A 15916-nucleotide genomic window follows, 5' to 3' on the forward strand; every position below is an offset into this window, starting at 1 on the left:
GAGATACTACATTTCACGCTTATATACTAAAACGTTTTTGTGGCAAAAATAAACATTACAAAACTTAAACTTTATCTCCAAATGACTTTCCGTCACTTAAGTCAAATATAAACCGAATTCTCGATCTCTCAACACACGTGGTGAGATGGTTCTTATTCAACTGACGATTCGGGACTTGATTTCTAGCAGATATTACGCATATGTGTTTTGTTATAGTTAAATGACTGTGGGGAAGATTTTCTTCAAGAAATTATGTTACTTTTATATTATATCATTGCTCAATCGTAGCTGTATTGCCATCTTTTCGTCTCTGTCTTGCCGCTATAATTTAAAACTGTGATTAGAGGAAAAATATACACATCTATAACTTAAATTACACAGTTTTCAATATATGGTTTATTGTTATTTTAAACTACAGTGGAAAATGAAACGTGTGATAGATCTACAGGATGTTAAGAAAAAAGCGTATTATTCAAACAATCAAGGAAAAATGTCTAATAGACATGGGTCCTAAAATTAATATCTTTGAAGAAACAAGGACTGTGGACCATCCCTGTGGTGCAGGAGTCAGCATGTTGAGTGCAGAGGGTCCGTGTTCGATTCCCGGTAGTGTTGAATTTTCTGGTAGAAGTTTTTCAGGGTTTTCCCTCAACCGCAAGGCAAATGCCAGGAAATTCGGGCCACAATATTCCTGAATATCACCGGCCTCATTCATCACCGAAATCATATTCATAAAAAATATTATACAGTCGCCATCTAGTTCACATAGTAGAACCAGTCTGAACAACAGTACACAGGCTCGCCAGTGAATATTATAAATTAACATTCAATAGCTTCAAAACTAGATTTTACAATTGATTATTAAATAATCCTTTTTATTCTGTTGCTGAGTTTTTCAACACAAATTTGTATGAAATTGCATTTTAATAAATAAGTTTAATTCCAATTCAGTTAGTTTTATTTAATCTAAAAGTTTCAAATTACTACAGGTTTTCATTGTATTATTTAAATTTTACTGATTCTTTTGTTAGTGTTTTTTAAAATGTATTTATATGTTTTTCAGTGTATTCTGACGAAGCCTAAAACTGTATGTCTAATGGCCAAATAAATTTGAATTGAATTGAATTGAATTGAATTGAATTGAATTGAATTCGGATTTCACCCAAAAGATTAACTCGCGATATGACCAAAGATGTTAAAGCGAGTATAAATAACAGCGGGAGAGAGAAAAAAAAAGACTGTGAAATTGGTATTGAAACAACAGCATATCTTTCAAATGTAAACTCTTTTCGGGTATGTTATAAGCCTGATTACTCTTTTGTTTACTGCATTGCAATGAGAAACGAGCAAAGTGTTTACATTAGAAGATATGCTGTTGTTACAATATAAATTTCACAGTCCTTGTTTCTTCAGAAATATTAAGGACCCAGGTTTATTATACTTTTTTCTTGTTTTTATGAGTAGTGCCTTCCCTCAAAACATTATACTTTTTAACACCTCGTATGCTTTTATTATTTCACCTCTTTAATTTATATTCAATTAATGCAGCAGATTATATTTATATATATGACGTCACTGGCAAATAATATAATACGGTGATGTAGATGAGAAAGTAGAAAAATTAGTGAGTACTATTCAGAGATAAAAAGATTTTTTAAGATAAACAGCAAATTAGGGATGTTAGTAATGAAAGATGACAATGATAGTAGTAGAGATGGATGAGTAGATGTAGACGAGAATGTTTGTATTGTACTGTATTTATTAACATTCCATGGTATTCATACATGCTTACAGCTAGAATATGGAACAAGTCAAAAAACTTAATACTATTATAAAATCTTAATTTATAGTCACAGTCTAGATGAAATATATACAGACGAGATTTATAATATAGTCTACTAGTACAACACATAGTTTTAGTATCAAATTCATGAAGTGTTATTGAATGTCATGAATTCACCTACAGAATAGAAGGCGTGAGAAATTAGGTACTTCTTTAATTTGGCCCTAAATAATTTTATGTTTTGAGTTTCATTTTTTATATCGATAGGGAGGCTATTAAAAATTAGTACTGCCATATAACGCACTCCTTTTTGATAGCACGATAGACTTGCCGATGGAGTATGAAAGTCATTTTTTGACGTGTATTTATGCTATGAACTGTTGAATTAGTTACAAAGTTTTCACGATTACATACGAGGAAGACTATTAATGAAAAGATATACTAACAAGCCATGGGCATTATTTGTAGTTTTTTGAAAATAGTCCTACACGACTCCCTAGATTTCGCACCTACTATTATTCTAATTACTCTTTTTTGTAATAGAAATATACTGTTACTATCTGTGGAATTTCCCCAGAATATTATTCCAAAACTCATTACCGAGTGGAAGTATGCAAAGTATATTGTTTTTAAGGTATCGATATTTACTATCTTTTGCATAGATCTAATAGCAAAACAAGCTGAATTTAGTTTGTTGGTAATTTCTTTAATATGATTTTTCCAATTTAACACATTATCGATTTTTAAGCCAAGAAATTTGGTTGATGTTGTTTCTAATAGGGATCTATTGTTAATTATTGCGCTAGAAATTTGCGAAGTTGAATTTGGACAGGATTTAAATTGAATTATGTTAGTTTTGTTACAATTTAATACTAATTTATTGACTGAGAACCAGTCACATATTTTGAAGAGAATTTCCTCTGTTGAAGATTGGAATGTGTTGGAGTTATTGGCTGTAATTACTATACTTGTGTCATCTGCAAATAATATGGGCTGACCTACATCTTTTGTAAGGGGGGCAAGATCATTTATAAACACTAGAAAAAGTAGGGGACCTAATACTGATCCTTGAGGAATTTCTATATAAGAGAATGAATGACAGTATTGCATAATATTCGGGAATGGGATTGAGGGAAGATAAAGAAAGTAAAGAGTTGAAAATACTGTACTATTAAAAGTATGGAGAAGAAATAGATAGAAATAGGGTTTAACTTCATGAAATTGGAAGATATGGGGAGATATGGATGATAGGAGGAATATATTAGGATATGTGATTGAATGTATCAAAGGTAATGGTGTACCGTATGCAGAAATGTGAGGGAAACCACTACCTGCAAGCCGTATGATGGTAATAAATATGAAATATGATATGACGTCAGTGTTATATTTTATTCACTAATGCTATGGTAATATTGTACTGGTACATTGAAAGCTTTGATTTCTGTTAAGTTTGATACATAAAAATCCTCTGATCTACCAGTGTTTTAGTTTAGAAAATGAGACAAAAGTGTGAGATCAGGTTAAAACTTTCATTAAATGATAAACGGGGGTACACCATTACCAATATACGTACACCACCTTCACAGTACAATCTAAAGAAGTTACTAACTGTACCAGTAGTTGACATTGAACCAGTGTGTGACACTTTCTGTTTAGAAAGTAATTAGCCTATTAAGGTTTTGCATGTGTTCAGAAATTTTCTTTTGAGCTAAAAATGTTGGCTAACCTCATCATTGTAGAAAATTACTACATTGTAAAACTGTAAAAATTGTAAAATATTGTAAAAATTTGTAAAAATTGTAATTTTAATATTGTAGCCTACAATTTTGACTTGTTCCACATCTTAAAGCTTCATTGCTCATGTAAGATCTATGGAAGATAATGAATGAGTGAATGAATGGATGAATGAATGAATGAATGACTGAATGAATGAATGAATGAATGAATGAATGAATTAATTAATTAATTAATTAATTAATTAATTAATTAATTAATAATAAGTTACGTCCTTTTTCGGCTTTCTCCCCTCGAAATTTTCTTGAGCTCCTTCAGTGGAGTAGTGAAACCCGAAGTGAGACAAATGGCCAACAAGCTTGGAGCCCTCATGTTCAGTTTTTCACAGCCCCAGCTTCCTTGCAAAAGGACGTGTTTCCACGTACCTTTAAACTTTCTCCTCCCATTTTCCTCTCCATTCATCAGTCAGTCAAGTGAGATGAAATTGAAAACAATAAACTCTTTCGGAAATTAGGAAATACTAAATTTCAGCACAGGCTTTTGTAAAGCCAAAAAAATTTAATAGTAACGCAAGGAATAAAACCAGAACGTTTCATTGTGCACTCAATGACACTTAAGTTCGTGACTTTATTTAAATAAAAAGCCGACAATAGCTTCAGAACCTCTGTGTTAGTTACAAACTGGAACAAAAGCGAATGCAGGTTAAGCGACCTTAAGTATGTTCCCCGTCGTTGGAATGTTTTCGAAATCACCGTTTCGACTATAGAAAGCGAATTCCTCCAAGCTGTTTTCCTCAGGATCTGGTTCCCGGAGTTCACATGGGCCTCTGGGGTACAACTCCCGAACCGGCCCATTCGGAATGTTTCAGCTGCTTGCTTCAACTTGTCTGTTTAATTCTGCGGGAAACGCGATCTTTCTCGAGTTGTATAGGATCTTAGATTAGAGGCATTTCAAAATATATTACTAAGGATAGTATTTGGTCCCAAGGGGAAAAAGAGGAAGGTTAAATGCTCTTCAAAGAGAGACGTGTGTTCTTGGGGGTTCTGTATTTGGGCAGGTATATCAGATCACAGGCAAAACCAAATAGTCCATCAAAAGGGATTCATTCGAAGTTTGGAATTTTAATAAGAGTTTTGATACCGAAGTGATTTCTAACTCGCTGAAGACTTACCTTTAGGAGCAATGGCAGCAGAGAAACGGTTAAGAGTTCGCCAAGAGTGGGCAATAAAAACAAACGTCAGTAATAAATTATATAGCTGCGTCTGTAGATAAGTGCTAGCTTGAAGGTCTTCCATCCGGGTAACCCGAGTTCGAACCCCGGCCAGATCTTGATGGATTCCTGAAGGACCAAACAGATGTTACTGTTCTCCAACCAGGAGATCAACCGTGAAAGGAATGTGCTTACTATTGCGTCATCTATTGGAACGAAGTAGATAGACGTTATTACCGTTATAACGTCAGTTTAAAAACCATGCGCTCTCCTGCATATGTTATTTCCTGTATGGAGGGATTAAAAGACCAGGAGATCAACCGTGATCTAATTTTGTAACTAAGGTAGTATCAATATGTGTGATCAATGTTATGGTTTGTGCTGTGAGAGCTAGCCAATAGAGATACGAGTACCCACGTGTGTGACCTTATGACATCTTATGACATCAACATTCATTCACAGCATTATCCCGCTTCGTCTCAGTCCCCGAAGACTTTCTCGTGGTGGGAGTACAGTACAGATGATTTTCTCGGGGTACTCCATCTATCATTCAACAACACACTCCACCTCCCCCTCATTTCATCTATTATATGCTGTAAAAACAGGCTGGGGCGAATTCTTCGGAGTAGTATGGGTTAGCGTCATACATCATAGGCGCTATTTTCGGTTCAAGTTTGTCGAGTATGGTGAAGTTCGATATTCGTTGATGTTCACTCAACAGAAGACTGCCTATCGGGTTTGTTCGGCTTTGTTATGATAATAATAATAATAATAATAATAATAATAATAATAATAATAATAATAATAATAATATAAAAATTGGAAATTTATCTTTTGAAGAGGTGGAGAAGTTCAAATATCTTGGAGCAACAGTAACAAATATAAATGATACTCGGGAGGAAATTGAACACAGAATAAATATGGGAAATGCCTGTTATTATTCGGTTGAGAAGCTTTTATCATCCAGTCTGCTATAAAAAAAATGTGAAAGTTGGAATTTATAAAACAGTTACATTACCGGTTGTTCTGTATGGTTGCGAAACTTGGACTCTCAGTTTGAGAGAGGAACGTAGGCTAAGGGTGTTTGAGAATGAGGTGCTTAGGAAAATATTTGGGACTAGAGGGATGAAGTTACAGGAGAATGGAGAAAGTTACACAACACAGAACTGCATGCATTCTATTCTTCACCTGACATAATTAGGAACATTAAACCCAGACTTTGAAATGGGCAGGGCATGTAGCACGTATGGGTGAATCCAGAAATGCATATAAAGTGTTAGTTGGGAGGCCGGAGGGAAAAAAAACCTTTAGGGAGGCCGAAACGTAGATTGGGAAATAATATTAAAATGGATTTGAGGGAGGTGGGATATGATGATAGAGACTGGATTAATCTTGCTCAGGATAGGGAGCAATGGCGGGCTTATGTGAGGGCGGCAATGAACCTCCGAGTTCCTTAAAAGCCAGTAAGTAAGTAAGTAAGTAGTAGTAGTAATAATAATAATAATAATAATAATACCTTATTGTCATAACAAAGATACATATTAATTTTTATATAAAAAAACACTAGCACCCCCAGAAAGAGTGAGTTACATATTCGTGCTCAGGGGGCATTCCGCATTATGTTCGCTGTCCTCCACTCACATCCCCTTCGTGTTTTAACCGCTGAAAAATATTATCACCAGGGGCAAGTATTTATGGAGATTAATTTTACCTTTGTGTTTTTTAATATTGGTGTCTGCGGAGATTGTTGGAGATTGATTTGTACTCTTGGCGGAGATTAATGGAAATTTTGGAAAATATAATTATTTTGGAATTGGTGTATTAACTCAGTATGAATATTAATTTCCAAATAATTAACATTAAAGGTTCGTTGGATTCTGGTAAAGGTGCGGTATGGCCAGTAGACAATATTTGTTGGATTGAAACTGTATTTAACACACATTCATTAAAAACGAAACAAAAAAAAAAACTTGCAGCCCTCAAATTAACACTTTCAAATTATTAGTGAAATGTTGAATTCTCCGTCCTTTCAGTTCAATAATGTAATCAGAACACCTGGAATACCATGTAATGTAGCCTACTTGGATGTATAATAAATTCAAGTGAAAAAAAATCCGAAAAACTCAGAATATGAAATTGTTACAAAACGACGCAATAGTAATAATTCGCGAATGTGTTCATGTTTCGCTATTAGAACTCTATTTCGCGATTTGTTGCGATTGTTTTGTCACTTAATTCGTAAATATCAGTAAAAATCTATTCTATATCTATTATATCGTGATTTTCGCGATCTCCATAAATATCCGGCCCTGATTATCACATACCTTGCGATTAGTTATTCATATGGAATAAGACGAATTTTGTAATACCACAGTCTAGTATATACAGTCGCGAAACTCAATACGTAGTAAATATGCAAACATTAGATAGTTGCTCACCACTAGGATCGCTAATATCGCCTCATTACAGGCAATGCAAAATAGTAATTACCGTCACAGTCTATTGTTTCTAGCACGCTCAAAACTCAAGCTTCGTGACTGTATATAGTAGACTGTGGTAATACCTTGGTTGTCTCTCTCATGTTCGAACATTGCTGAGCACTAAAACTGGTTTCTGATGCTGATATAAATTCTAAGGAATTTTAGCACAGACCCTTGTGATCTCAATTTGACTATTGTGACGTTTTATATAGCGATCTAAGTACTGGACTTTCTCAAAAACTTCAACGTGTATATAATGTCTGCTTCCGATTTATTATCGATATCCGCAGACATATATCGGAATATTTTCTACGACTCCCCTAGCTCCGCTTGCAAGATAGACGTTCAATACATTCTCTTTGCCTACTACAGTGGTGACCAAAACTCGAAATGCCGTGATTACATGCGACAGACAGCCTATGAAGTAAGGAGACGGAGGAAAGGTACTTTGCATGAAAACTAGAAACCAGTGGTGGCTTCTGTACTAACATATTGATCAGTCCTACGGATAAAAATCTCAAGCTTTGCTGTATTAGTAATGTCACTGCTGTCATCAAGAGCCAGTGAATAATATACGATTTTTCTTGCATCTTTGTTTTAACCTTCCTCTTGAATATAATCAGGAATTTTCTCAATTCTTCTGTAGATACTTGGTCGAGAAATTCGTAGTTTTTCAAAATTAAAAGCTTCTTATGGACAAATTATTTAAGTTATTTTAATCATTACTTTTTTGAGAAATTCTGTTTTATTAAAAGGCTTTAAAGCACGAGATATTTCAAACCCCATTAGTTACCGTAACTGACTTCCTTACATTTATTTATGTCATCTTTCTCTTCCTGGCTGTGATTTAAGACATGTTTCCTGACGTTTAACAGTTCGTTGGCACATAATATTGAATCAGTTTTTATACAATATTATTATTAAATGAATAACTAATAAATAATTCCCTCATCTAAAGATTAAGAAGATTAAAATTGAGATAAAACTTGAAAATGTTATCCTTCTAGGGAGAAAATCTAAAAATATCAATAGTCATGCACGTACAGAAGAATTATAGAAACATAATTATACTTAGTGGTCAGTAATAATAATAATAATAATAATAATAATAATAATAATAATAATACAGTGGACTCTCCTAAGTTCGACAAAACAGAATTGAAAGTTCAGTCCAATAAGGGTAGTGGGTGTGGCAGGTGAAATGAATATAAATTCTTATTGGTTATCCATCAACGAATACAGTACTGAACTTGCATTTTCTGCCCGCCCCGAGACTTGTGTATGCGCTTCTAGTACCACAGTGGGTTTCGACAATTCCGTCTCACAAACGGCACAATTCTCAAATAGAAAAACATTTCATTAATTTAAAATCAGTGATCAATATGGATGTCCTAATCAATAAAATATTCTGTTTTCCTTTAACAAAAGTATCACTACAAGACACAGAACCAATTCTCATTCAAATGGCAAACCCATTTCTTAGTGTCCTTATAGGGGCGTGTATAATTCTCCTACGTAAGCAGTCGAACTATAGTAGGCTGTGTCGAACTTGATTTCTGTCGAACTTAAGAGCTTCCACTGTACGTTATTTAGCGTGGCAATTAATGTTTCTATATACTCCTAATTGAACCGTTGAGCAAAGTGAACATATTACATTTTGTCCGACAGAACAACAAAGAAGTTCTCCTTTTCATTCTTTACGAAACCACCTCTTACTGTACAGCTTATAGAGACAGAGTTTGTAGAGCGACATGATACCGCCACTGCTTGTCTTTAGTACGTGAATGAAAAACACAGCAATGTACAGGAAACTCCTCGTACTCGTTTCAATGTCTGTGATTACACGATGTAAACACGACACCCGCTTTGGTCACAGCTGGCGTACTATATCGAATTATACATGATTCCACACCCAACTACAGTATCTTGACTCTGAGTTTACTCTTCGAGCTTCACATCATAATCGTGATACATGTTCACAGCACAATCTGTTGCTATCATTACCACGTCATCAGACAACTCTACTGAAGTTCTTTTTCAATAGGCATGGTCCGATCCTGGAATTTGCTGCTGCTGGAAATCAGGGGTAGTCTTAGTCCTTAGTCGTTTAAAATTAGGTTATTTAGGAACATTTTTATGCACGGATTTGGTTTTTTTTTTTTTTTGCAGGTAAAATTTGTTTATTTATATAAGTTAAAAGGTAATTAGTACGGCTGGGATTTTGGTGAAATTGCATCTTTTCTTCTAGTAAGCCAGAAATATAGCTGTTTTAGTATTTATATGTTATGTGATGAACTGAGTGTTTTAAAACTTATTTGTTAGGGCATTTATTTTTGCATTTTTTGCCTGTTTCAACTCATAAGAGCATCTTTTGTTTTATTCGGACATTTTTGAGGCATTTAAATATAATTTTGGCCACAATTCCCCATTATCAATATAAAATAATGTTTCTTTCCTTTGATATTTTGTCTACATATTTTTTACATTAATACCCATTATTTTTTTATTTATTTAACGACGCTGTATCAACTACGAGGTTATTTAGTGTCCATGAAATTGGTGATAATGATACGATATTTGGCGAGATGAGGCCGAGGACTATAGTAATATGATATTTGGCGAGAGTAGGCCTAGGATTCGTCATAGATTATCTGACATTTGTTTTACAATTGGAAAAACCTCGGAAAAAACCCAACCATATAATCAGCCCAAACGGGAATCGAACCCGCGACCGAACGCAACTCCGGATCGGCAGGCAAGCGCCTTAACCGACCAAGCTACGCCAGTGGCTAATACCCATTATTTTGTGTAATATTTTAATCGTTTTTCTACACAAATATTTCCATTTTAACGTAGTACACTCCAACCACTTCTTCAATATAGACTCCTCTATACCTGCTAGTTCCGGATAAGAGTGGCCTTGTGGTGGACTATATGGAACTACATCGGGTAAAATAATTAAAGTGTAGCACTTAGAAAAAATTATGTAAAATTAAATAAACTTAAATGTTGATATTAGAATTTAATTTAATTACTAGTCTAAATATTAAGTAGTACAAAACCTCTTTTCCTAAAGAGCCAATTATATAAGATCAATGTTTAGGACATTTTTAAGGGCATTTTTGGAAGATTTTTAGATTACAAATGCATTGTTTTAGGACATTTTTATTATTTATAGGTAATCAAAATCCTAGCCCTAGTCATTAGTGTTAAATATGTGTTAACAGAGTGTACCGATAATAAAAAATGAAGATAAAGTGGCAATCAATCATGGGAAGTTAATGCTGCAAAAACAAAATGTCTACGAGTCAAACTGTTCATTACTACCCGGATAAATATAAATAATACTGAAATATATTAATCAAGTTTCAGTTATAGATCTCCCCTTTTGTGCAAGAGGTATCATATCAAAATATTTTATGAATGGCGGGGAAAATATAAATTTCTAGAACTCTTTAGTGACAAGAGATAGTGACAAATACAATCAAATGTATCTGTGGCGATGCTAAGAAATCATTTATTGGAGATATACACTGTTATTAATTAAGAAAATGATCTATTTATATTTATTACAATGTTTTATCTTATAGGTTGCATGCAGCAGATAAATACAATAAAAATTAGTACCATGTAATGCTAGTAACACTTAAAATAATAATAAAATTCATCAAATATCATACAAATATTTTCACTTTATTTTTAAACTTGAGAATGTGTAGATTGCTTAGGTCTCATTTATTTTTCAATACTAAATTGTATAGTCTTGGTCCATAATTCCTACTGTGTCTTAATCCAGCTGTAGTGTGGCATTGAGGTTCTGCCAGAAGAGTTGGGACATTTCTTCTGGTGTTGTATATATGTTTTTCAATTATAAAATTCATTCGATATTTGTGAAAATAAATTAGTACTGTATTTTTATATATTTGCTCAATTTTTAGTACTTGGAATTCAGAATAAATAAATTGTGTCGGATAATCAAGTGGTTTGTGCAGACAAATTTTGATGATACGTTTTTGTAGTAATATTAATGGAGTTAGGATAGTCTTTGTCATTCCACTCCATCCTATTATTCCGTATTGAATGGCTGATTGAAACAAGGCTATATAAACAACACGGAGAACATAGATAGGCATATATGCACGAAGGGTTAGAAAGTTGTGAATTGTTTTCCGTAACCTATTACATAAATATATTACATGTTTATTCCATTTTAAATGTTGATCAATGACAACATCCAAGTATTTTACTTGCGTGGATTCTGTCAAGGTAGAGCAATTGCAATCAATCAAGTTTATGTTACTGCAATTGTGTATTTTTAAATTTGTATCCTTATCGAGTTTGATTTTTCTCAGACTAGAAGCCGTTAATGTAAAAGGAACTGCAGTTGTTTTTGAAATATTCAATGAGAGCAAATTTTCATCTAACCATTTCTTAATTATATTTATAACTCTATTAGCATTGAGGTAGGCATCATTCCAATTCGACCCACTAAAAATTACGGCTGTATCATCGGCATATGCGAATATATTTCCAGATGTGTTTCCAATATCAATATTTAGCAAGTCATTGATGTATATTAAGAATAGTAGAGGGCCTAAAACCGTACCTTGTGGCACACCTATATTTATATTACGAATTTCACTGTGTTGGTCGTTAAATTTCGTTAATTGGGATCTGTTGCTTAAGTATGACTTAAATAAATTTAAAGCGATTCCTTTAATACCGCAGGCATGAAGTTTAGAAGTGAGTATATTATGGTCTACAGTATCGAAGGCTTTTTGAATATCTAGAAAAACTCCTAAACATTTTATACCCGAGTCTAATTCTTTGATATATAGTGTATTTACGTTATATAAGTTCTTCTCTATTCCTGTTATTGTTGATCAATTAAGCAGCCCTCTTTAGTACACTGTGATAGTTTGAAACCTCCCTTTGTCGTACTACGGCCTCTCGCACCATGTGATGAAGTAATTAACAATAACCAAGAATTCGTATGAATTTAACATAGCATCTACCCGCATTCGTTCGTGTGGTATTGATTACTTTATTGCGATCAACAAATGCAAATTTGTGGTGCATATAAATGTCCATGCGGGAGTGGATTGAATTATGGATATCAATAAATTTATTTAAATTGTCCATCTAACCACCAACCACGCCACAGCTTAATTTGGAAGCAACATTTTGTGGGAATGTTATAGAAGGCAGAAGTTTCCCCTTTTCTCTCTATAATTATTGTAAAATTGACAATGAATCTTGAAGACGCAATTAAATGAAGAATACTTAGAATGCGATTGCAGACAAATAACGTGCTTAAGGGGACATACGTGGACACATCTAAAAAGGGCCGATCCACCATCCACCATTCATACTTAAATTTAAGTCTTTATTAAATCTTGGTTTAAGTAAGACTTAACCAAATTTTCATTTCACCACACATTTAAAGATAGATAGGTGCGATCAGCTAAAATATAAGTGAGAATTTGAATTAAAGTATGGAATAACAGCAATGTAATTTAAATACAACAATGCAATCAGTTAAAATATAAATTGAGCAAATGTAATTAATTGAAATATAACAACATTGCACTCAGATAAAATATAAATGAAGAATGTGAATTAAAATATGGAATAACAGCAATGTAATTGAAATATAACAACAATAGAATTAGGTAAAATATAAATGAGAATGTGAATTAAAATATGGAATAACAGCAATGTGATTAATTTAAATATAACAACAATGCAATCAGATAAAATATAAATGAAGGATGTGAATGAAAAAATGGAATAACAGCAATGTAATTAATTGAAATATAACAACAATACAATCAGATAAAATATAAAAGAAGAATGTGAATTAAAATATCGAATGACAGCAATGTAAATATTACAACAATGCAATCAGTTAGTATATAAATGAAGAATGTGAATTAAAACATAGAATAACGGCATTGTAATTGAAATACAACAATGCAATCAAGTAAAATATAAATGAGAATGTGAATTAAAATATGGAATAACAGCAATGTAATTAATTGAAATATAACTAAAATGGAATCAGGTAAACTATAAATGAAGAATGTGAATTAAAATATGGAATAACAGCAATGTAAATACTACAACAATGCAATCAGTTAGTATATAAATGAAGAATGTTAATTAAAACATAGAATAACGGCATTGTAATTGAAATACAACAATGCAATCAAGTAAAATATAAATGAGAATGTGAATTAAAATATGGAATAACAGCAATGTAAATATTACAACAATGCAGTCAGTTAGTATATAAATGAAGAATGTGAATTAAAACATAGAATAACGGCATTGTAATTGAAATACAACAATGCAATCAAGTAAAATATAAATGAGAATGTGAATTAAAATATGGAATAACAGCAATGTAAATATTACAACAATGCAATCAGTTAGTATATAAATGAAGAATGTGAATTAAAACATAGAATAACGGCATTGTAATTGAAATACAACAATGCAATCAAGTAAAATATAAATGAGAATGTGAATTAAAATATGGAATAACAGCAATGTAATTAATTGAAATATAACTAAAATGGAATCAGGTAAACTATAAATGAAGAATGTGAATTAAAATATGGAATAACAGCAATGTAAATACTACAACAATGCAATCAGTTAGTATATAAATGAAGAATGTTAATTAAAACATAGAATAACGGCATTGTAATTGAAATACAACAATGCAATCAAGTAAAATATAAATGAGAATGTGAATTAAAATATGGAATAACAGCAATGTAAATATTACAACAATGCAGTCAGTTAGTATATAAATGAAGAATGTGAATTAAAACATAGAATAACGGCATTGTAATTGAAATACAACAATGCAATCAAGTAAAATATAAATGAGAATGTGAATTAAAATATGGAATAACAGCAATGTAAATATTACAACAATGCAATCAGTTAGTATATAAATGAAGAATGTGAATTAAAACATAGAATAACGGCATTGTAATTGAAATACAACAATGCAATCAAGTAAAATATAAATGAGAATGTGAATTAAAATATGGAATAACAGCAATGTAAATATTACAACAATGCAATCAGTTAGTATATAAATGAAGAATGTGAATTAAAACATAGAATAACGGCATTGTAATTGAAATACAACAATGCAATCAAGTAAAATATAAATGAGAATGTGAATTAAAATATGGAATAACAGCAATGTAATTAATTGAAATATAACTAAAATGGAATCAGGTAAACTGTAAATGAAGAATGTGAATTAAAATATGGAATAACAGCAATGTAAATATTACAACAATGTAATCAGTTAGTATATAAATGAAGAATGTGAATTAAAACATAGAATAACGGCATTGTAATTGAAATACAACAATGCAATCAAGTAAAATATAAATGAGAATGTGAATTAAAATATGGAATAACAGCAATGTAATTAATTGAAATATAACTAAAATGGAATCAGGTAAACTATAAATGAAGAATGTGAATTAAAATATGGAATACCAACAATGTAATTAATTGAAATATAACAACAATGGAATCAGTTAGTATATAAATGAAGAATGTGAATTAAAACATAGAATAACAGCATTATAATTGAAATACAACACTACAATCAGTTAAAATATAAATGAAGAATGTGAATTAAAATATAGAATAACAGCTATGTAATTAATTGGAATATAACAACAATGCTATCAGGTAAAATATAAGTGAAGACTGTGAATTAAAATATGGAATAACAGCAATATAATTAATTGAAATATAACTAAAATGTAACCAGTTGAATTATAAATATAAGGATGTGAAATAAAATAGCAACAATGTAATTAATTTGAAATATAGGTGACGTTTCGAAATTTTCGGAGTTTTAAAATGTTAACAACAATATGCATTAGAATCTTATATGTAATATTCAGATTTCTAAAAGTCTTCTATATTAATTTTCGGGCAGGTCCTCTAGTACGAAATAGAATACCATATCGAAAATGGCTGAAAAGATATGAAATAATTTCGATATTAGAAATTGTATTTACAGTTTCGAACATTAGAATTATACAGCCAGCGGATACAGAAATAGCTCAGTCGATAATAATGCACTTGAAAATTGTTACAACATGAGTAAAACAGAGAACCTACGATTTGAATTAAATGCTCTTTGAAGCTTTTGTCTTTGAGTTACAACTTCTACCCGCTGTCAGAAACATGCTGCAGGTTTGTCTGGAATCAAACAAGTCTCACCGAAATTGCTTCCATTCTCATCCTCCCACCAGTTACAACGTTTATGCAGCTTGCCCTAATTCCTACTTGAATAAGCGACACATGGGCGTTTATTTTTTGGCGTTCAACGGCTACCTTTGACCTTAACGAGTCATGCGCTCTGAACCTGTCGCCTCCCCCCTTTCATAACGTTCGAGTGGGTGGGTGAGGGAGTGATATAGTGTGTGGGTGTGCAACTTTATGAATGAAGATGAAAATTATTTTGTTTTGCTGGGTGAACGATTTGCGAGCGAACAGGAATATGAGTACGAACTAGTGTCTAGACTGGATGTGAAATAATCCTCCAGATTGAAAGGGACGATAGGGTACACTTAGCCCCAATTGTATAAAACTCCCTGACTAAAGATCAATTTTGATCGAAGATCGGAAAGTGAACCGAGCTCAAACACTTCTTCTATTGTATAA

General features: G+C 32.3%; 1 protein-coding gene across 1 annotated transcript in view; it reads left to right on the forward strand.

Moving 5' to 3' along the window:
• Positions 1-15916, forward strand: part of LOC138705618 (rhomboid-related protein 3-like) — a 498578-nt gene that overhangs the window by 392538 nt on the left and 90124 nt on the right. The gene's annotated exons all lie outside the window — the stretch shown is intronic.

The sequence above is a fragment of the Periplaneta americana genome, chromosome 9 (assembly GCF_040183065.1).
Source record: "Periplaneta americana isolate PAMFEO1 chromosome 9, P.americana_PAMFEO1_priV1, whole genome shotgun sequence".
Taxonomy (NCBI): domain Eukaryota; kingdom Metazoa; phylum Arthropoda; class Insecta; order Blattodea; family Blattidae; genus Periplaneta; species Periplaneta americana.